This window comes from Falco punctatus, assembly GCF_963210335.1.
Source record: "Falco punctatus genome assembly, chromosome: 7".
In the NCBI taxonomy this organism is placed as follows: domain Eukaryota; kingdom Metazoa; phylum Chordata; class Aves; order Falconiformes; family Falconidae; genus Falco; species Falco punctatus.
Genome location: NC_137587.1, coordinates 65,236,671 through 65,252,175, shown reverse-complemented (window position 1 = coordinate 65,252,175; position 15,505 = coordinate 65,236,671).

Here is a 15,505-nt window from a genome sequence, read left to right as displayed (position 1 = left end):
CCAGATAAAAAAAGACAAAACTGAACAGAAAAACAAAACCACCAGAAAACATTGCAGGAGGAAACAAACAAGAAAGCATCCATCTGAATGTTTATCCAGAAAATAATTTTTGCAACACTTTGCAAGAGATGAAGAAGAGCTGGGTAAGAGCAACTCAGAAGAAAGCAGGTGGTTTTGCTGCCTGGAAGGATGAGTATTGACCTGATGGCTTTAAAAATTGTATCCAACTACAGCATATGATCTTCTCAACTTCATAAAAGCACAAGTTCCAAAAACTTTCCCCACTGAGCATTACAATAAGCCACTAAATATGGAACATCTAGCAACTGCTACTGTAGTACATAAGGAGGGTACTAATAACATTTTCAGTGCCGGGGCATGGCATGTTACTTGCTTCTTAATCCTAGATGGAATTTTTCAGATTAGTTTCTTCACTGAAAAACCTAGCTTCAAACTGACCATTGTTATCTGTAAATTCTAATAAAAAAGGCAAAAAATGCAAAAATATTCATAAAAGTCTAGACACACACTTTCAAAATTTTTTTAACCATATACTTTGCTGTTTCTCTCCCATCAGTATTTTCAGTCCAAATATTGTTGATGCACATTAAAAATAACATGAAAGCAACCCAAGCATTTTTGATACAGGTTAACCAAAATATTTTTGATAACCCAATGCAATTTTGGTGGGGGGATTGCTTCTTGTGCTAAATACCTTCTCCCCCCCTCCCAAGTGTCAGAAACATCACCTAAGTCCTATTTTATAATTTTTTTCTTTAATCTTAGTTACTGGATGAAAAATACCAGTTATTCAGCTGCTCTAATGGCAACAGTTGGAGGGACAGAAGGGGAGATTTTATACTGCTGGAGTTTAGACACCTAAACTGGCCAATGCTGATTGTGCTTAACAAATAATAATGATGAAATGAATCTTCCGTTGTCTAATGGATGCCTGGGGCCAGTGGAGGATGTCAGTGATAGTAACGCTGTCAGAGCTTCACAACAAAACTAGTGGGGAGTAAGGCTACATACAAAATATACAGGTATACTCTAATCGTCATGTAAGTATATAAATACATAACAGGCATCTATAAATGTAGTCAAATGACCTGAATATATGAACACATTCCTGCTTTGAAATGGTGTTCTTTATTATGAATGTTCTTGCTGATTTGAAACCTCAGCTAAATATTACATTAAGAAATGTTCTTTAATTACAAACATGTCAGGCAGCTACAGTTATTTCTTTCTGCATTGACATGATAACATTACCTCACTGCAAATTCTTGATTCACTTTCTAAGGTAACTGGAATGGCTACCGGTGTGTAAATAATGAAATGTGGGGATATGCTGTAAAGTGCTGCTGACTACTTACTGCTGTAAGAGAATAACCTCATGCAGTGGAATTCAATTTGCCCATTTACATGGATGTGTCTTGGATAGGAAGTGTCACTGTTCTGCCTTGCCAAGCACTACAGCTCCTACTATGGAAACACAATGAAACCAAACAATTAGTTAGAATGATTGCTCTTAAAGAAAACTGATTTGCTTGTCTATCTTCTAAGAAAAACTCAGTTACCGTATACTATCAACCTTGCCTTGACTGGCAGTGATTTTCCTGGTCTAGTCTGCTGGGAACCTTAAATGAACATGAGCAATTATAAACCCAAAGTCTTCAGCAATTTGTAGGCATTATCTCAGGATAATTGCCCTGAAATGTTCACGTTGCAAAGCAAAGGTAGATAATTTAAAAATCCATCTTTCTCTGTCTGCACTACGAGTTGGGCGTAACACTCTTCCCTCCTGCGGGCCTTGTAGTAGTATAATAAAGCTTGGAATTGGTCCTTTGAAAATGTCTATTGCTGTCTTTTAGAAAGCAAAGAGGCCAAATCTGAGTTTAACCTTTTCTGGCTTTATTATTTTTATAAAATGAAACCCAAGTCATATTTTCTGGCACAAACAGAGAAAAACTGGAATATTAAAAGTCAAGGGAACAAACCTGCCCTGAGGAGCTCTGCACAATAACATCCACTGCAAGAAAGCTTTCCTGCTCCCTGGGTAAGATAAGTACCCCTCAGAAAGAAACACTGGGTCTTGGCCTCCTCGTGGCTGTCTGTGCAGTAACTGAGCTTAATATTTTCTGGGAGTTTTACTTACGAGCTTCTAAAAGTGCTCATAAGTGCTCAGCTCCCCCTCTACAACTGGGAAAAACCTCCTGAGAAGTGCTGAACATTTCTCTCTTCTCATGACTCACTCAACTGCCTCATCTGTAGGTGGTTTCCTCAGTTCTTTGCCCCCATCCTACCGAGCAGGCAACTGAAATGCATTCATCGCCGTACTGATTTGTAACAGCTCTTCCCTCCACTGCAAGGAAGGAAGACTGTTTCTGGCTTACAAGCAAAGCAGTGATCTCTGAGCTCCTTCTGCAAAGAACTCGCAGGAAGAAGGATGTGTGGAGTGAGGAGGAACAGAAAGGCTTACACCCTCTAAATTTTTTGGAGGCTTTTAGGGGAACAAGCCATCACTGTATTTTTTTCTTGCTTTGACATAATCAAACCACATAAAAATCCCTCAGTGAAACTGGACTTTTTGCAAAGCCACAAAGCTTGTCTCAGTGAAGAATGGAGTACGGACTTCTGAGAAAGGAAGAGGAGGCCCCCAGAGCAGAAACACCTGGTACAGTAGGTATCTAGTACCTGTACTTCAATTTATCAAAAATATAAGTCCAGCTCAGCATTTTCCAGGGATTTCTTATTAAAAAAATCAGCAAAAATTAAAGCTACATAAGCCCAAACAGAAGTTTGGGTATCAGAAAGACCATGTAAGAAGAGCATTTACTAAACAAGAAATCAATGCAGTAACTGGTATGCTGGAAATCTTGAGTGGATGCTTTGGGTATTCACCCAATTCCCTTCAGTCTGGCATCTTTACTTTCCTACAGAGAGTATGAGAAAATTAAAGGAAAAAACATTATTGTCAAGGAAATACCCCTGCAATATTCTGAGTTCCTATAAATTTCATTGATTCTTGACTGTGCTTGTCTTAGAAGAAACCCGAATTTGAAAAGACTGATCCAGTTCCTTCCACCATTCATGGCTCATCTGTGAACATCACGAGAAGACCAGGACTTGAAAACCTTCTGCCTTTTGCATCCATATCCCTTTTCTCTTCGCTCCCTCACTCCACTGTTTTTCACGCTCAGCTTATACTATAAAATTGCAAAGTACTGATGTTGACATGCTTCATCAAACCATTTGGGAGTCAATAACACAGTTACTCCTGGCTGACAATCACATATTTATTACCTGAGTTTCCTTTTGAAACAGGACTTGCTCTCAGGCAGGGCTCCATTCTGTGCAGTGCTGGAAGACTGCAAAGCATGACACGAGTGCAGGACATTACCAGCTGTGCCAAACACATGGCCAGATCAGACCAAAGGGTAGCAGACACGCATTCTCCCTACTCCAGCACTGTCCACTGCCAAAGCTGTCCAAGTGCACTTGTTATAGACTCTGGAGAGTTTGCTCTTTTCTTTCCCCTGCGTTTTGTGGGGTTTTTTTTTGTTTGTTTGTTTGTTTTGTTTTTAAATAATTGAGGGACAGAGTGAGCAGGGGAGAGGAGAAAAGGGAAAAGGGGAGTTATCAACAAGAGGGCCAGCTGAGTGAGGTTGGTGACCTGATTTCAAGCATACTGGGGGTACTCTGTGACCCCTGTAATTTTACTGCCTCCCGAGTTATCGCTTGTGATTTTCACTGGAGTGAAATGATACATCAGGGAACAGTAAGGTTTCCAGCAGCCCACAGACAGGCAGAATACAAAGTACCTACCAAAACAGCTGCTCTACCCCTGGCAAAGATATATTTTCAGTCCTTTTGAATGGACACTCCAACTGCCTATCCAGATCCCCTAAGGCTTCATTAATTGAAAACACTAGAGAAGACACTTTTTTTTTAAACAATATGGGGCATAGCTCACAGTGCAGAAGCTCCACATGCTTCTGTAACATAGCTCTCAAGGAGCTTAATCTAGAGTCAAACTTCCTCTCTTTGGAGTTTTAGAATGAAACTTGTTCCCCATGAAGACCTGTTTACCTTAATGACCATATAAAAAATATCCTTGCTTGCTCCAACAATGCCATGCCCAGTGGAGTCCCACCAAATAGCAAGGGCTTGAATCTCAGGTAGCTTAGCAACAACACAGTGCCCTATCAGAGACTGCAGCATTCTAAAAAACAGTTTCAAGGAAAATATTAATCAAGAAAAAGCTGATATCAGAAGACATCTCTCCTGGAAAAAGAATGGAAGCAGAATAGATATACTGTCTTTTGGGTGGAATTTCAACTTGTACAAAGACCAGTTTTCTGCAGTGTCTGACCCAGACTTTAAGTTCATCATGGCTAGCTTAAAAAAGTAAAAGCAAATATGAAATTTAAAATATACACCACATTCAGCTTTAAAGTTATAAAATGGTACCTTTTTGAAAAACTAGTGAAGTCTTGTTTCATTTCTTGTTGGAAAGGGGAAAATAGTCTATATTTCAAATCAGTTGAAAAGAGCTAAAGGTAAAGTGACAGAACAGAGGGGGTTATATACATTTCCCTTTACATGGAGATAAATGCATTGAGAAACTTTAACCAAGACACTTTTGGCAAGATTTCTTGCTTGAATTGAAAATGCGTTTTCTATTTAAAAAGTTTAGGCAAGGAAGTTTTGACTGAGTGCAATATTCACACACCTTTTAAAATGGCTACAAGCTGAGCATGTAATTCCAAATCCCTCTGGAAAAGTCCTATAAAATTATTATAAAATAAATAGAATTGTATAGTAATGACAGGAAACCATCTGTGAAATTGACTGGAGAATTAGTTCTCTGATAGTAAATGCAGACAGCAAGGCAAAAAGTGCTGTAGAAGTTTGTCCCCTCTAAAATGTGAATATTTTTAATCATTCAGTGAAAGGTTTCTTTCTTTCTAGTAGATCAATGTGTGAAGAGTCTCTGCACCAAAAGTGTGTGCTGAATCCCTTATAATTTTTAAGTAAGAAATCCAATCCCGATCATAACAGAGATGGCTTCTTTCTTATTCAAGTGCTTGAAACAGGGTATTATTTGAATGCTGAGATTGCTGACATGCTTGCTAATGAATGCTATTGCATGGCACTTTGTAACACGGGCACCTGTTTCACCCATTCCCCTGTTTTTCCAGCAACTGATTTGTTCTGTTCCAGCCAGCAGCTATCCACCAGATGACAGCATGTGCATCGCAAGTGGCATAAGCCAGGTTTGAACTGTTGTTCTACAGCTCCCCTAAAATAGCTAAACAATTCTGATGACCTAATGCTGCCAACAGGGAGTTGTTGCAGGTCTGAAGTGGAGGTAGAACCGATTTCTTCACATCCCAAAGAAGCAGAAGATGAGATGCTACTCTGCAGAGCACAGGCAATGGGAACTATCAGGCATGCAGCTTTATTGTGGTAGTTGGTCCTTCAGATTGCAAGTAAAACCAAATACAAATTTGTGTGAACTTTCCCTCCCTCCTATTCCCTCCATTGGCCTTGCAGAGCCTTTTTGCCGTTTCAAGTTAGACCCTTAGGGTTTAATTATTACTATGACAAGCAGAGCTTTCATGGAGGTGAAGGGGGAGTGCAGAGGTGAAGTGGCTGGAGACATCCTGCCTCAATAGGGCACAAGCAGCAATAAAACTTTCCTGCGCTTCCCAGCTTAGCTGACTACACTGTCGCAAAACAGCTGGCTGGGGCCCAGTTGGCCCATGGTCCTGATCGTACCCTCAATCTTCCATCTCTCTTTGGAGGGTGCAAAGCTGCTTTTGGGCCAGAGGCCCCACTGTGAACTGAATATAGGAGCACTTCTACTATATGCAAGAACACTGTGGGGAGCAATAGGTAGCTTTTTATGCGCACACATCCATGTGTACAAACACACGTGCTCCCTGGGGCAAAAACCTCTGTAAGTTCTTTTGACCTCTTAGTGCACCTTCCCATTTTGATCCTTTTAAAGTCCAAGACTCATGCTTTAGGTTTGGCAGAAGATGAGAAACAAAATAATCAGCATCATTTGTAGGCGACTCTCCCCTGTCCCCTACCCCCATGCCATTTACATGCTACTTGCCCTTGCAATATTACTATATGTATCAGACAAACTCCCACTATTTCATTGCCTTAAACAGGAAAATGTTTTCAACTCCCCTATGTGTTCTTGCCTAGTTCATGGCTTGATTTAATTTTACAAGGCAAGAGCTGGAACAATTATCTGATTCTTCATGTACAGCAGGCTTTCAGTGGTCATTTCTGAAGTTTTACTGGTTCGTAACCTCTGTAATCAGAAGACCCAGTTAAAAAAAAAAAGAAACTAAGTGAACAGGCAGGAATCTGTTCATATTATCCCTTCCTAGCTGTCCAGGCTTTCATCCTCTTTTCTCCCACACATGCCCTTATTGCTCTGCTACTCACCCACCAATGAGGGTCTGTCAATGGCAGTGAGAGGTCAACATCAAAGCACTTTTACAGCTAGCAGCTTGCAGCTAATGCTGGCATTATGGAGAGAAATAGAGAGAGAAGCATAGGGATTGAATGAATGGCCCTCTCACATAGAAAGAGACTGAAGAATAGAACAAAACCTCCTATTCTCCCACTCTTTATAATACTCCTGGGCCGAGTGTGCGTATGTGGTACACAGCTGAGTTTGAACTGCATTAGCACTCTTTCAGTTTACAAACAAGAGGCCTAATTTAGAAGAAAAATCTCCCATCTGATTATTTCTTTGTGTTCACCCATGTGGTAAAAAATGTCTGTACAGAGAAGGGAGGGGGGCTACAGAGGTGGCTTATTAACTTCTTTGGCTTTATCATGATTGTAAAGAGCAACCGGGAGATCATTATTCATCCATAATTTTCAGACTCAAGGAAAAATTTAAAACAGTGCTTAAAAAAAAATATTCAATATGGATTACTATTTTGCTGCCGAAGGAGACTAGAAGAATGTGGGTCAGTCCCACACCAACTGTATGACTGATACTAGTCTTATCCCCTGCCCACACAAAACCCCAGGAATTATTTTTGTCCTATGCAATTGACATTGAGATTGGATGTCTTCCTATACAGACATTATGGCCTTGGTATAGTGAATTTCACAATCTGATAAAATTACCACCTCATGCTAGGTAGATAATTGTAATCATCTCTCCTGGCTCACCAGTCTATAATTCTGGGGGGAGGGGAAGGGGATTCAGTGCTTGTATGACTGCAGAGCTGTTACCCAGAGACTCTAGCAGCAGGCTTAGGGATGAATATTGTTTTTAGGATTGACAATGAGTATTATTGGGTTTTTCTCCCTTCTCTGGAGTCTGAGGCATACCATCCGTCTAGCATCACCTGGGTACATCATTTAAGAAATTTCCTGCTCCTATGGGGAAATTAAGTTTTGGCAACATCTTTGATCTCTTCTGCAGTTTTCTAGTGACAAATCAAAGTTACAGTATTTATCTTTTACTACACGCCTTACTCTTGCAATAAGGAGCCTCAGGAAATAAAGTGCAAAAAGAAGTTACACTTATTTCACATCTCTGCAGACTATATTATTCCTAAAATACTGAATGTGATCTGCTTGAAGTGGTCAAGTGAAGACCTATAGGGCCTTTGGGGGAGAGAAAGGCAGCTTGAAAGCAATACTGGGAAGAAGGTCACTTGGCTTCTCACATCCACTAATGCCTGAGGTTGTTGCAATTGCCGTTGAAGCAGACAGCTGTACACACCATCAGCATACATCAATGCAGTGTAACACCTCCAGACCCAAATTCTCTCCAAATCAGGTATTCCTGACAGCAAGAGCTGGTTCATATCCATGGCTTAGCAAACTATTTTTACATCCATAATGGGGACTTAAGTCTACCCATGCAGAAGATACATATAAATGCATCATCCCAGCTGGAACAGTCTACTCTGCACAGATTTACATCAGGGATAGCTATGGGGATACAAGAAGAAAAGATACAAGTGAAAAATCTTAGTGACTCTAAAAGTTTTACCAAGTTCTTCTACCTTGAATTCAGGATGCAGAGATCACAGAATAGCTGGAAAAGTTCCCAAGTGATAGATACTGAAAAACCCTGATCTTGGAGGCTACCTGAAGAAAGTATCAGTGATCTCGGAAAACAGATGGATTGGCTTAGAGGTGTCTATTTGCTGGGGATTTAAACTCCGTTTTCAGAGACGGACCCTTCAAGTTTGACATACTAAGACTTGCTTTTCAAGTATAAATGTGATTGAGATCTTAATCATGCTAGTATCTACTACTTACTGCTTAAAAAATTCACTGAGACAAAAAAGTAAACTGTAGCATAAATAGCATAAATATGTCTGTGACATGTAACTGCAGGATGACTTGAATGTTTGAATACTAATGCTTTTCTACTTTATTACAGATCTTTTCATGTTGAGTTTTGTAAGTATTACTTCATGCATTTTTAAAATCAGAAATCAGCATAATCAGCATCAGACAAATCCATTCAATTTGTTCCCTGTATCTTCTCACAGGACAATATGTAATAGGGTGCTCCTCTTACACAAAATCCTCTAGTTTTTTCTATTGTTCAAGGTAATGAATGTGCAACTTAGCTTGTTATATACTGATTTATTTTAAACACAGAGCACTCTCAGTAACCTCAGAGAATTGTGATCCAACTAAGCTGGGTAAATGGGAGAACTGCAAGTCCAGAAATCAATGAACCAAAGACTGCTGGATCAAAATTGGTGTTAATTGGTGGATAAAAGAATGACGACACAGAATCTCCCACCTACCCTTTCTGGGAGTGCAAAACACCTGTCCCTAGGCTATGAACTAAAAAGGGCTGAAAGGATTAATTATATTACCGTCCTTTGGGGGTAACTGTATTGGCTCTTTGAGCTCAGTAGAAGGAAAGCAGATAAAGAATATCATTATTACTACTACTACTGTTTTGCACAGCCTCAATTGAGGCTAAGCCTGACTATATAAATCTAATGGTTTAAAGTCTTTGCCATGACATTGATCTGTTTTGAAAATCCACGTAGGAGCAGTGAGAAACAGTTTAAGCAAGGAGTAGCTTTGGGAGCCAGTATACCAACGCAAAACTTTTATTTATCTTCTTGAAGGCGGCTGTGATGGTTCATTAGTTAGTGCATGTTCATAACTATAGACTGTTTCTGACAGAAACTAAGAACATAACATATTTAACCTTTGAAAAGGAACTCATTCAGTGGAAATCCAACCTTATGAACTAAGGTTATAAATAACTTTGATGTACTGCAATCAGCATAGTATAATAAGATCACATGAATAGCCGAGTTGTCTTTAACCTTTGATTGTTTAGAAGTGCAGATATTCATTTGTACTAAGGATTAGCGATGATGAACACTGAAATGAATCTGAGTATCATCAGGCACAGGCTTGTACAGAGTACGTCCCTGAAGTGAAAGTAGTTCCCTCCCCTCCAGTTTCTACCCCCAAGATTTCTTTCTTTCATGGTAATTCAGTTGTAGTCTGTCAAAACACTGAAAGGGACATATATTTCAAATTTATCTGTAGGGATTTTGTAATGCTAGAACAGGGCTTTTTCACTTTGCCAGAAGATATCTCCTGAGAGAGGTCTGTTCATGTTACACACTTTTTAAGCAATTGTATTAAAATGCCATGTGTAAAATACATTTTTTTAAAGTATATTCTCCCCCACAAAAATATCTGCTGCATCGTAGATGCATATTAACATGATACACAGAGAAAAATTCAAATTTTCATGTTTACAGGGTCCTTTCTTGACATTATTCTTCCAATTCTATGACAAAAGATGCCGGTTAGTAACTGGGGGAGGATAATTCTTACTGGTATATTTTGGTTAATCAATTGTCTAAGCAGACAACTAAAAGATGATTACATTGCAATGTTTCATAGTAACAGATAGCACTTCCAGCCTTCTGAAGACTTCCAAGTCATCCTTGAATTAAATCTTACAACAGGTGGGACATCACATGTACCAGTGAATTAAACCACTTACTCCTGTATCATTAAACCCTTAATAAATGCAGAAGGTGAATCACAGGATAGTTTTATAACCTGTCCAAAAATTACAGAAGACGACAGAGCAAAAAGACTAAAGATCATAAAATGTCTCAAACAAGCTCTTCAATGAGAAGGCCTGCAGGGTCATGCATTCCAAATTTTGTCACTTTGTACAGCTTTATTTCTCTTGATCTGAAAGTATGGGCTGATTTTTCAGGCTACTGCAATATAGTTTACTGATTCCATAATGAAACCACTGCATTTTAAAATTTACTGATTTTTGTGTGAAAATAAGCAACTGTCCCACCCCAAAACACACACACATAAAAGAAAGAGATGCAGAAAATATTGATCATACTTTTATACAGAAAAATAAGAAGATGTTTTTTTTCAGTAGTTCTGCTCACTTCCTTTAATACTTTGTGCTCAGGATTTGACCCTGTTCTTGAGAGATGAAAAGCTTCTCAGTATTTAAGGATATTGAAACTAGCCAGTGTATGCTACAAACATTGAATTCTTTTGTCCATTAGGAACATCTGCCTATTCCAGGAGGGATATCAAAAAACATGTCCAGGCAGAAACACAAATTGAGAAAAAGTCTGTGGCAGCATATAAAATAACCACAAACAGGACAAATAATAAAATATTTACCATGACACAGTAAGTCTCCCTCACTATGGCAGTGTAGGGCAGCCTCTCCAACAACATACTTCCAGCATTAAGTCATGGAAGTGGTGTCAGAAAATGGTTTATTGTAAATTATGGCCTGGATTGCCATATATCCACTACACCTCTAGGAATCTGAACTCTGAAGTCATTTAGAGGTAGGGTTACATCTAGAAGAAAGGATATCTTCCCTGGGAGATAAAACAATACAGCACTTCTATGTTTTACAGATGTAGTGAGAGAAAAAAAACACATTGGAAATGGACATCAAGCTGGGGGAAGCTTTTCTGAAACCAGAAAGCTTTTTCCAGAGAAGTCAATTAAAAAGGCTTGTTTCTTAAGCATTAATACTAACTCTGCCCCTCCTTTGGCCTTTAAACTGTAATAGAGTCTGTTTCTGATTTTAATTTCATCTGCTCTTATCACTTGGATTGAAATATGCAAAATCTTTGCCATTTATTTGATCACCATAGTGTGTGATATAGCTTGCATAGAACATGCCAGCATGAATGCCAATAAACACAGTCAAATCTCACAACCACTTTCGTAGAAGTAATTCCATTAATTTGAATACCTTTCCCAGGCCTTTCTTTTTCCACTGATTATAAAATCTAGGGCATTCAAAACAGCAGCTATTCCTAAACTTTATATGTATTGCCTCAGCAGCAGTGCCCCATCAGCATTCCATACAAACAGACTGACAGGCCATGTTCCATTTAAAGGTAAATAAATTAATGGCATGGTCCAGTGAGAGCCAAATTAAGACTTCTGAAGTTCAAAATTTTTATGTTCCTTTTAAAATGTCAACCTTTTTACCCAGAGAAGGGGATTAATTAGATGCCTCTCTTCCTTTTTTTTTCAAGTCTTCTTAACTTTGATAAAGCTGATTATTGACTGAAGAAGGTAAAAAAACCTCCATGCTTATCCTTAGATACACCTCTACATATTAAATGGCACCCCTGTGGCACAGTTGTATATCACCATCCCCTCTTATAGTACACATGGAAAGACTGAGTGATTTCCTCAGAATTACACAGGCTATTGGCATCAAAACTCTTAGAGAAATCCAGAATTGCCATATTAAGCTGCACCCCATTTTTCTGGAACAAAGCCACTATGCATAATTTTCCCTGAGGAAATAAATTAAAATTAAGTAAAAATTGAATGAATGAGGGAAGAGAAGCCTAAATATTAAACTATATGTGCTGGAAGAGAATACAACTTTTTGGCTGATTTCACCATGTCTATAAATTACAGCATAACGTAATGTATCATGTCTCAGATACAAGAACAGCATTGAAAAGAATAATTTAGTTTCTTATATACAAAGTTAATGATGAATTACCATTTACATGTTTCATCATTCACTAGTACATATGGCTATAATTCAGAAATTGTGACAGTACAAAATCTATTACTCTAACAAAAGATTTGTATCAGACAATTATCTTGATGGTTCCTGTCTTGTTCTTGGAGTAGCAGTGTATTCAAAGAGCTCTGTGAGCTATTTGCCAGCTCTGGAAGTTCTTAGATACCAGTGAACCTCCCTCCTCAATCGTAAAAATGTAGAAGAAAAACTAATGTTATTTTTATGTGTAACTTAAGAATGCTCACATTCCCCTTTCTCTCAGTTCAGAAAAGCTGCATTAAACCACTCATCTAGCCTATTCTTACTTTTTTTTTTTAAGAGGATTCCATGGGCTGCATTTTTACCTGTGTTTTTCTTCAACGTTTATATGTTATGCAGTCAGTTTCTGAGTACTTGGCAATTCTTCTCTGCACAAACTAACTGACCTGTTTTTCCAAAAGTATATTACATTATGATGTTACAAACTGGACTCTGAAGGTCATTAATTCATGATTTAATATTGTATGGGACAGTCATTTTTTATTCCCCACACTTTATGTATAATTATCAACCAAAAGAAACCTTCAGATTAACTGTTTAATCCCTGAATATGATGCATATATTCATAAAGGCCTGTATCAAAAGCCATTTCTTTCAGCAGAATACAAGTAAATATGTTACATACCATAGGGACATGGAATAAAGCCGTGAAATATTCTAATCCTGAATTAACTATTGACTCATTGTGCAAGCTTTCCCATGCCATTTAGCCTCCATAAATCTAGCTATGAGACTTCAATGAACACAAAACAAATTATGCCCAAATCCAACTGGGCCTATCTGGTTTCTGTCATGGTTTGACATCACCTGCTTCATTTTATAGCTTAACTCACATTAGCAATCCATATCCAAACCCATGCAATCTCATCTGTGCTACAAAGTCCACAGAGAGGAGACCCATCCCTTTATTTAAATTTTTCAATATCTCGGTGAAGCTCTTCCTGGGCATAATTTTTCCATCAATACCAACATACATCTCTGTATTTCAGTCCTCTACCCTGCTCCATAAGGAAGATATGAAGTATTTTTGAAAGTGGTCTCAACTTCCATTTTCTAATGAAAAACTGTGCTTCTTGGACCAAGTATGAGAACCAAATGTATTTATTGACAAAGTCTCTTTTATTTCTAGTGTCTTATCTAAGAAGTTTTCAGTGAGTCTGGCAGATTCCTTGATTAAATCATACGCCTGAGCTTTGAGCTGTTTTTCCCTCAGTTGACATCTTGCCCTAAATACAAGCTTCTGCTTAGGGCTACCTCTTCCTCATTCAACCTGTCAATCCTAAATTTATCAAAACCCAAGATGTGGATATCCTTTTAACCTATTTATCCACATTAGATAATTCTTGACTTCTCCCCAGGGACTATTTCTGGGAAGCTTTCCACACTTTTGTCTGCTTATTAGGCTTCAAGGTTGTCACATTTATGCAATTCATTTGTAGTTCTGACTTTCATTTCTTTCAGGAAATGACAATTCATTGTTGAGTTCCAACTCCATTAAGACAATGTCTTGGATTTGAAAGCTCTCCTGCACACAGTACTGAGGCTCCATCTGAGAAGAGTTTGATAGTTCTTTCCTGTAGCTGAAGATTCTGCCTTTCCCACAACAGGCTTAACTCCCTTCTGACATACACTTGATTTTATTTTCATTATTTTAACTTTGCACTTTCAACAGATTGACAGCCAGCTAATGACAGAAGAATTGGGACCTTTGTAAATGCCTAGATCCGAAGACAATCTTTTTAGTCTTGGCCACAATTTAATACTTAAAAAGGCACATTAAAACATCAGGTGGGCATGAATACAGACATTAGAGCCAGATCTCCACAGTTGGGGGGGGAAAAAAAAAAAAGTTGAAATCACCCTCCTTTTAGTGTTTGTGTAGTTAAACAGTGGGAACGATGCAGAAGGGTTTGACCATCATCCACCTGTCCCCTATTATCATAGCTTTTCTGCTCTGCCATTGTAAGCAAAATTATAACCTTGGATTAAGCCATCCCCCAATTCAAATCCAAACTGGATCCAGTTCAGGTCTCAGCCTACCTATCATATACGCATAGATACAATTAGTAATCCTACTGAATATGACAACCCAATTTTTCCATTAGACAATCTTACAGAGTGAAACCAGTGAAGAAGGGATGCATTTATCTGAAGAATAACTATGCTGGTTCTAAGAATATCACATGCATTGCATGAGGAATAAATCTGCACAAAGGTGTTTTCCTGCAAAAGTTTTCTTTCCTGTCTGAAAGCGTCTGGAGCCCTATCGGTCTTTCATATAGCATATTAAATTCCCAGGATACACTGATGTTTTGATTTTCAAAAGAATCTTAACTGTAAACTTTTACTGTGTTATAGACGCGAGTGAAAAAAAAAAGGGAAAAAGAGCTTTTTGGATCCATACATTTTAACATGTAACTGTACCTTGCTCATCTGGACTTGCATACAGAACTATGATAAGCAGTTTAAACAAGCTATTTGTACACAAGCTATTGCTCACAGTGCCTGTTAAAGTGGTGTTTAATTGTTATTTACATTTTCTCAATATATTAACTATGGAACAAAGTAGGAAATTATATGAAAGTGACCAGGAAAATAGGATTAGAAGGTAAAGCGTGGACTCAGGAAAAGGTTATAGCCCATTAAATGATAGCAGTCATGGTCATGTGCTGAGTTAGCCCTGGTCACTCTCTCAAAAAGCACACATGTATACATTTATTACAGATTGGCAGCAGTAACTTGTAAAATCTGAGTCTTAATTCCCAAACAAACATGTCCATCATGCTAAATGGAAGTAGGTATGTGCCAATACGCTACTGTGATTTTAAAAATTCATTTGAAAGACTAAAAATAGCTTCCAGAATACATTAAAAAAAAAATGTGTTTCTATGTTGTTCTTTGTGACACCCGTTACTTCACTTGCAAGAATGTTGCAACACTGTCCATCTTTATGAGATTATAGACCACAGAAAACACATGGGGAAGACTGATTCTCTTTACATGAAGGCTTCTCTCCACCCATCTGGCAATATAAATAAAGCTTACTAGCGAGGATAGATGACACTCAACTCCAGTCCCTTTGCACTGCTAGACTGCTGCAAAGCAAAAAGCCAGTGTCTAGTGTTTGTCTGACAAGAAGAAAATCTATTTTTGTTTATAAATCCATGTGGTAGATCATTAGAATAAAAACCCCCATACCCCCAGATACTTGTGCCTATTGGAGGAGAGCAAGCTGAAATAGCGCTGAAGACTGTTGAATCTTCCAGGACATTAATAACCAAGAAGCACTAGAAATAACCATGGTAACAAACAGTAGCTAAGTACAGTACAATCACCCTGATTACCATAGAATTAGCACAAAACAAATGTTTATTTTTCCTA